We start from the raw sequence: 7,304 nt of genomic DNA on the forward strand, positions 1-7,304 counted from the left end.
TCGAGACAGGGTTTCTCTGTAGCTTTGGAGCCTGTCCTGGAACTAGCTCTTGTAGACCAGGCTGGCCTCGAACTCACAAAGATCCACCTGCCTCTGCCTCCCGAGTGCTGAGATTAAAGGCGTGCGCCACCACTGCCCAGCCAAATAATTGTTCTCGTGTCTGGCAGCTGCCTGGCTTCTGGCCCCGGGTGTCTCCCTCATTCCCTCCTCTTCCTCTCATTTCTTCTCCCCTTGAGCCTAGATTTCTGCTCCTCTTTATTCTCTCCCCTCTCTAGCCCTGCCCTCTCTTTCTCTGCCTAGCTGTTAGCTGCTCATCCCTTTCATAATTAAATAAATGCAGCACAAACAAATGCAACACATAACACATCTTTGCCTAGTTGAAATAATATTCCACAACAAATGACCCTTGAGGTTGACCTCTGGCTGTTACACACAGACACACACACACAGACACACACACAGACACACACACAGACACACACAGACACACACACACAGACACACACAGACACACACACAGACACACACACTCATGGGCACCCACATATTACTGAAGTAATTCCATATCTGTTGATACATAGATGTTTCTCTAAGATGCTTCAGATGGACAAACTGATGTCAAAGTTCATGGGGAAATGTGAGAGGCCCAGAATAACCCAAACAATCCTGAAAAAGGAGAGCACTTCCCAATCCTGAATTTACAGACCAGGTATGGTAGTGCATGCAGAAAATCTTAGTATGCAGCAGGATGAGGCAGGAGAATTGCAAGTTTGAGGTCAGGTTAGGTTACACAGTGGGTGCTAGGCTAACTTGGACTGTATTGTTTGAGACTCACTCTCAAAACCAAAGGAAAACAACAGCAAAACCAACTACACAATGTCCAAGTAGATAGGGATAAAAAGCAGGTCAGGAGTCACCAGTGGATGAAGTGGGGTAGACGTTGGGGACTAATCAACACAAGGTTTCTTTCTGGGGACAGTGCTACAGATTTAGAGCCCATGGTTACAAAACAAGAATATACTAAGCACTACTGGTTTTTGCACTTTAAAACAGAGAACTTATGTTATGTGAACTTTCTCACTGAAAGTGCTATTCTGAAAAACCTCAATGTAATAATTCATTGTAAACAGGCTGTAAGAGCTGTATACTCACCCAAGTAGAGCCGGAAATGGAAGCCGGCCCACCCGGATATCTTTTCACGTTGAAAACTCCCGGTGGCACGAGGCCTAAAGGGCACGGGCTAAAGGGCGTGTCCCCAACTTGAAAGGGGTCAGTTACAAAGTCTCCAGCCGGCCTTATGCTTAAAAGTTTAAAATGTTTCTATCTTAAAATAGTAAACAAGTGACTGCCACTCTTACTATTTCTTTTTTTCAAGTACTCAAGTATATTGTTGAGATATTGATCAAATTAAAATCATATTCCTCTCAGCAGTGCCCAGAGCTGATTTTAGATCTAGTCAAGTTGACAACTGAGGTTTTTTTTGTTTTTGTTGTCTGCATTTTGGGGTCTAATATAAGAAGCAGCCCTGCTCATATCAAGGTCCTCAAGTGTTCCTTTGTTTTCTTCTAGTAATTTCATAGTTTAGGCATTATGTTTAGGTCTTCAGTATGTTTAGACTCAAATCGGATAGGGGTCTAGTTGCATTCTCCTGCCCATAAATAGTTCCCCAAGTGATAACATTTATCAAACGGATATTCATGTATGTCCTTGGGGCCTTTGTTGAAAATCTGTTACCCATGAGAATGTGGATTTCTGGCTTCTGCATCCAACCACCTGGCTTATTCTTATTTATATTCTGATGCCATGTTGCTTTGATTATAGCGACTCCCCCCCATATATGTAGGTGGAAGTTTCTGTCCCACCAACAACTCCCAAATAAACACACTGAGACTTAATATTACCTATAGATGCTTGGCCAATAGCTCAGACTTATTACTAACAAGCTCTTACAACTTAACTCATTTCTGTTAATCTATGTGCTGTCCCGACGCTCGTGACTTTTACCTTTATCCCATTTTGTGTGCCTGATTCATCCTCTGTGTGGCTTGCGCTCTCTGACTCCGCCCTTCCTCATCCCATCATTCTCAGTTTGGCTTTCCCACCTAACTGTGTCCTCTTCAGCTAGTGGCCAGCTATTCACACAGTGCTGGAAGGATTATTCCACAGGATCTTGCTCTTCAGCCTGGCTTGTCCTTGACAATGACCTTCTTGTCTCTTGTGTCCCCAGAGGTGTGACTCTAGGTGTGTGCCCCTGCTCCCAGGTATGGGCAGGCTTACATACTGTACCACCTTCATCTTTCTTCCTTTAGCTCAAGACTGTTTGGATATTTGGGGATTCTTTTGACTTTCTATGAATTTTAGAATTTATAAGGATATATTTAGTTAAAACTGCCATTTTATTTCAATGCAGACTAAGTCTTCTAATTCATAAACATGGGATTTTTTCATTTTTATATTCTTTTCAATCTCTTCTCAATATTTTATATTTTTCATTCTAAAGAGGCTCCATTCTGTGGTTAAAATCATTCCTAGGGTTGTTTTTTTTTTTTTTTTTGAGATAAGGTCAAGTAGCCCAGGTTGGCTTGGCTTTGAACTTTCTATGCAACTGACAGTGGCCTTGAACTTCTTATCTTCTTGCCTCTTCCAAGTGTACCACCACCCCACTTACGTGATGTTGGACTTTCTCCATGCTATTAAGGGAGCACTTTCTCTCCTGAGCTGTATCCACAGACTTTTGTTAATTTTCTTTTTTTAAAAAAGATTTTTATTTATTATGTATTTAGGTTTCTTCCTTCATGTATCCTGCAGTACAGAAGAGGACACCAGATCTTATTACAGATGGTTGTGAGCCACCATGTGGTTGCTGGGAATTGAACTCAGGACCTCTGGAAGAGCAGCCACTGCTCTATTCCTCTGAGCCATCTCTCCAGCCACCAATTTTCTTTTTTTTATATTAAATATGTGTGCTTTTGTGAATGTGTTCAGGGGCCCATGGATACCATGGGTTCTAGGAGATACCCTGGGACATTACAGGTGGTTGGGAATTGTCCCACGTGGGTGATGGGAACTGAACTCAGGTCCTCTGGAAGAGCAGCAGGTGCTTTTAACTGCTGAGCCCTAGACCTATTGTTTTTTATAGCTGTTGTAAATGGTGTTACTTTCTTCACAATTGTTTTCAGATGGTTCACTATATTTACCTAGCTTGTTGTATTGTTTTTGTATGTGGATTCTGTGACCTTTAACTTTACTAAATTATATGCTCCAATGGTATTTCGAATAGAACCTAAAAAAATGTCTGTAAGTTTTGCTTTCTCCTGTCCTGTCTAGTTGCCCTAACTTCTGTCTCTTGCTTAATTTCTCTGCCTAGGGCTTCTACTGTGTTGAGCAACAGTGCTGCTCAGATCTTACAGGAAACAGTTTGTTTTTTATCGTTCAGGGTGGTGTTTGCTTTCGATGTGTCATAGATTATGTAGTATGTGTGTGTGTGCGTGCATGTGTGTGTGTATGTGTGCATGTGTCAACTGGCTCTGTAGACCAGGCTGGCCTTGAACTCAGAGATCCTACTGACTTTGCCTCCTGAGTGTGAGTCACCACTGCCTGCCAACATATACTTTTATAACTAATTTATTTAGAATTTTATTATGAAGAAATGTTGAATCTTATAAGATGGTTTTCTTGCATGCCCTGAAATGATCACACTTCTCCCATTTAATCTAGAGATGTGATATATCAGCTTTATTGGTAATACAATTCCCTTCACCTCCTCTCCTTCTTCCTCCCCTCCTTTTCTTCTTCTCTTCCCCCCCCCCCTTTTCTTATTCTCCATCTTTCCCTTCCTTTGCAGTATTGGGTAGCTTCATGAACACTACGCAAATACCCCACTGCCTCTCACCTATGTCACCAGACCCAAGGAATCATTTGGAAATGTGCTGTTGAGCTCATTCTGTTAACACTTAGGGATTTTTGCAGGCTGTTTTCTTTTTGTTTCTTTTGATTTGTGCGCATGTCTGGCTTTAGTAGCTGTGTAATTCTGACTTTATAAAATGACTTTGGAACGATTCCCTCTCTTTCACACCTGGGATACCTGTAATCTCAGTCCTTTAGACTGGAGGCTCAGGAGTTCAAGGCCAGCCTGGGTTACATGAGACTCTCACCCTCAACTCCAATAACGGATGCTCTTGAACTCTTTTGGGACGGAGCAGCAAGCCACAGGTTTCTCTTGTTGGAAATCTTTTTCTTCTCACTGGTTCACTGGCACTCCAGATTACCGGTGTGTTCAGGCTCTGCTGCACAGGACTCTCTCTCTCCATTCTGATTCTGCCTTCAGGGTAGACTGACACAGGTCTGGCTCATCTGGCAGGAGTCTTGGCATCCTCCTTTCTCGTGGTCATTGTTGGCGTGGAGTAGCTCTTTTTCCCCTCCCTTCACTTTCAAGCTATGTCCATAAATCTGCACCTATAGGTCTAATTTAGGTAGCCAGTACTGAATCTAAAAAAACCGTTTCAGTCAGGCCTGGAGAGTTGGCTCATCAGTTAAGAATATTCATTGCTCTCACAGAGGACCTGGGTTTGACTCCTATCACCCACATGAGGCTCACAACCATCTGTAACTCCAGTTCCTGGGGGCATCTAATGTCCTCTTCTGGCCTCTATAGGCATCAGGCACACATGTAACACACAAACACATGCAGACATGACATCTGTATATATAATGAAAAACAAAATAAAACAAAACAAAAGCTCCAAACCCATTCGTATATTCCATGTTTTGGTTAAAGAGGGTAATTTGCTTGTACTTAGCACAATTGTTGGTGGACAACCTGGGTTTGTTCACTGTTTTCTGCTTTGCAGTTCCTTTGGTCCATTCTATTTCTTATTGTCTCATTTGGCTTTGATAAAATTTCTACAGTTACATATTGATTTATATAGTTATATATCTTCATTATAGTTCTATACTGATTTCTTTCTCCTCTGTGTTTCTGCTGCAGATTTCTCTGTGTTTAGGAGGCTTACTTAAAATACCTTACAGTTATTGTAGTCTATTTTTAACAGATGACAGTTTCACCCACATTAAAAAAACTGCTCATCGACAGCTTCTTCCACCACTTTTTATGCTGTTATTGTCACAATTGAGGAATTAGTAGTCAACAAAAGTACAAAAATGTAACGGAGAAGCTTTCCAGTGAGTGACAGCGGAGCTGACAATCTACAGCAGACCATCTTATCATGTTTGATGAGACTGATCCAAAGAAAAGCCAGTTTCTTAGGAGATGTGACAGCCGGTCACACACTAGCAGTGCAACTAGCATTACTGAGGAGACACGGAGACAGATATTCACACAGAAATCTAATGCTTGCCACTACGCTGTTCCCAAACACATCACACTAGAGGCATTGGGATGTCCTGAGCTGGAGGATGGAATCACAAGCCATGACAGGCCCTTGCAGTGGAGGGCTCAGCAGCAATAGGAATGGGTTGCTAATGCACGCAAGCAATATGGATAGATTTCAAGTGAATTATTCGAGCTGAAAGACCAAGTCTAAAGCAGTCTGCAAACTGTGTAGCCATTTGCACAGCAATCTAGATGAGAACAACCGTGGTTCAGGGACAGAAACAGCAGTGGTGTCAGTGGGGGAGAAGCCAACTGTGAGGCACCAGGAGGAGGCCATAGCCTGATGGTGGTCATGATTATATGACTGGATGTTTGTTAAAACTCTAAAACTATAACTAAAACAGCTGAATTTTATTTTATATAAAATTTATCACCAATAAACCTGACCTAAAAAATGCTATTGATGTCAGGACAAAGCTCCAGAGCCTTCACTGGGTGGTCAGCGAGTCTCCTGCAGTGGTGGTGGTGGTGGGGTGCAGAGTTTGTGTTGTCTCGAGTCCTCTGTACTTTTCCTTCCTGGGACTTCTAGTTTGAAACCTGTAACACATCCCCATTTAACTTGCTCTTCTTCTCTCCACATTGCTGCGCTGAGAGTCCTTGAAGGCACCGTGTCTGCTACCCTGTCTGGTGCTGAGCAAACACATCTATGTTGAGTGAATGAGAAAGTGGGCGATAAATGGCTGGGTTCTATGGATAAATGCTGTGTGTTTATCTAGAGCATATGAAAAAGACATTTTTACTGGTCAGGTAACACAAAACTTTCTGGGCAGCAAGGTTTTCAGTACTAGGGACTAAACTACTCAGTGCTTCAAGAATACAAAACAAGTAGTTTACCACCGAGCTATACCTCCAGTCTGATAATTGTGGTTTTTACCCAATCAAATTGATTATGGCCAAATTAGACTTTTTTTTTAAAGGATCCATTAACATCATACAGATTTCTTTTCTTTTCTTTTTTAAAAGATTTATTTATTCATTTATTTACTTATTTATACAGTATTCTGCCTGCACAAATGTCTGTGTGACACAAGGGAGCACCAGATCTCATTATTGATGGTTGTGAGCCACCATGTGCTTGCTGGGAATTGAACTCAGGACCTCTGAAAGAGCAGCCCATGCTCTTAACCACTGAGCTACCTCTCCAGCCCACCATATTAGACTTTATCCTTTTCTTCTCTAGATAATTCTAATCTAAAAAGGTACCATGTCTATTCTTCTAAATATTATATTTGTGTTCTCCAATGCATCATATTCTTAGCTGCCTTAGTAATTTCCCTAAAATATCATCTGTGATAAATTCAATTCTACTGCCCCTTGACTTTATGATATATTCCTCTAGCTAGGAGCATATTCAGTTGGTCGGAGGTGTAGCTCGATGGTAGACCAGTTGCCTAGAATGTCTAAAGTCCTGGATTTCACCCTTAACATTCTCTCTATCTCTCTTGTGTGTGAGCCTGTGCTTTCTCAAAATGTGTTATGAACCATATCTTAGTCACTGTTCTGCTGCTGTGAAGACACACCAGGATCAAGGCAGCTCTTAGAAAAGACAGCATTTCATTGGGGGCTTTCTTACAATTTTAGAGGTTTAGTTCATTTTCATGGCGGGAGAACGGGGACACATCTCTGCAGCAGTAGCTGAAAGCTACGTCCTGATCTATTGGCTGAGAGAGAGAAATAAAGGAACACTGGGCTTTTAAAAACCTCGGGGCTGGAGAGATGACCCAGAGGTTAAGAGCACTGGCTGTTCTTCTGGAGGTCCTGAGTTCAATTCCCAGCAACTACATGGTGACTTACAATCATCTATAATGAGACTGGTATGCAGGCATACAGAATACTGCATACATAATAAATAAATAAGTAAATCTAAAAGAAAGAGAAAGAAAACCTCAAAACCCTCCAGATATGTTGTTCA

At 41.8% G+C, this 7,304-nt stretch overlaps 1 protein-coding gene across 2 annotated transcripts in view; it reads left to right on the forward strand.

Moving 5' to 3' along the window:
* Itgam (integrin subunit alpha M) overlaps positions 1–7,304 on the forward strand; it is a 49,688-nt gene that overhangs the window by 20,471 nt on the left and 21,913 nt on the right. The gene's annotated exons all lie outside the window — the stretch shown is intronic.

Source organism: Microtus ochrogaster, chromosome 8 (genome assembly GCF_000317375.1).
Source record: "Microtus ochrogaster isolate Prairie Vole_2 chromosome 8, MicOch1.0, whole genome shotgun sequence".
Taxonomy (NCBI): Eukaryota; Metazoa; Chordata; class Mammalia; order Rodentia; family Cricetidae; genus Microtus; species Microtus ochrogaster.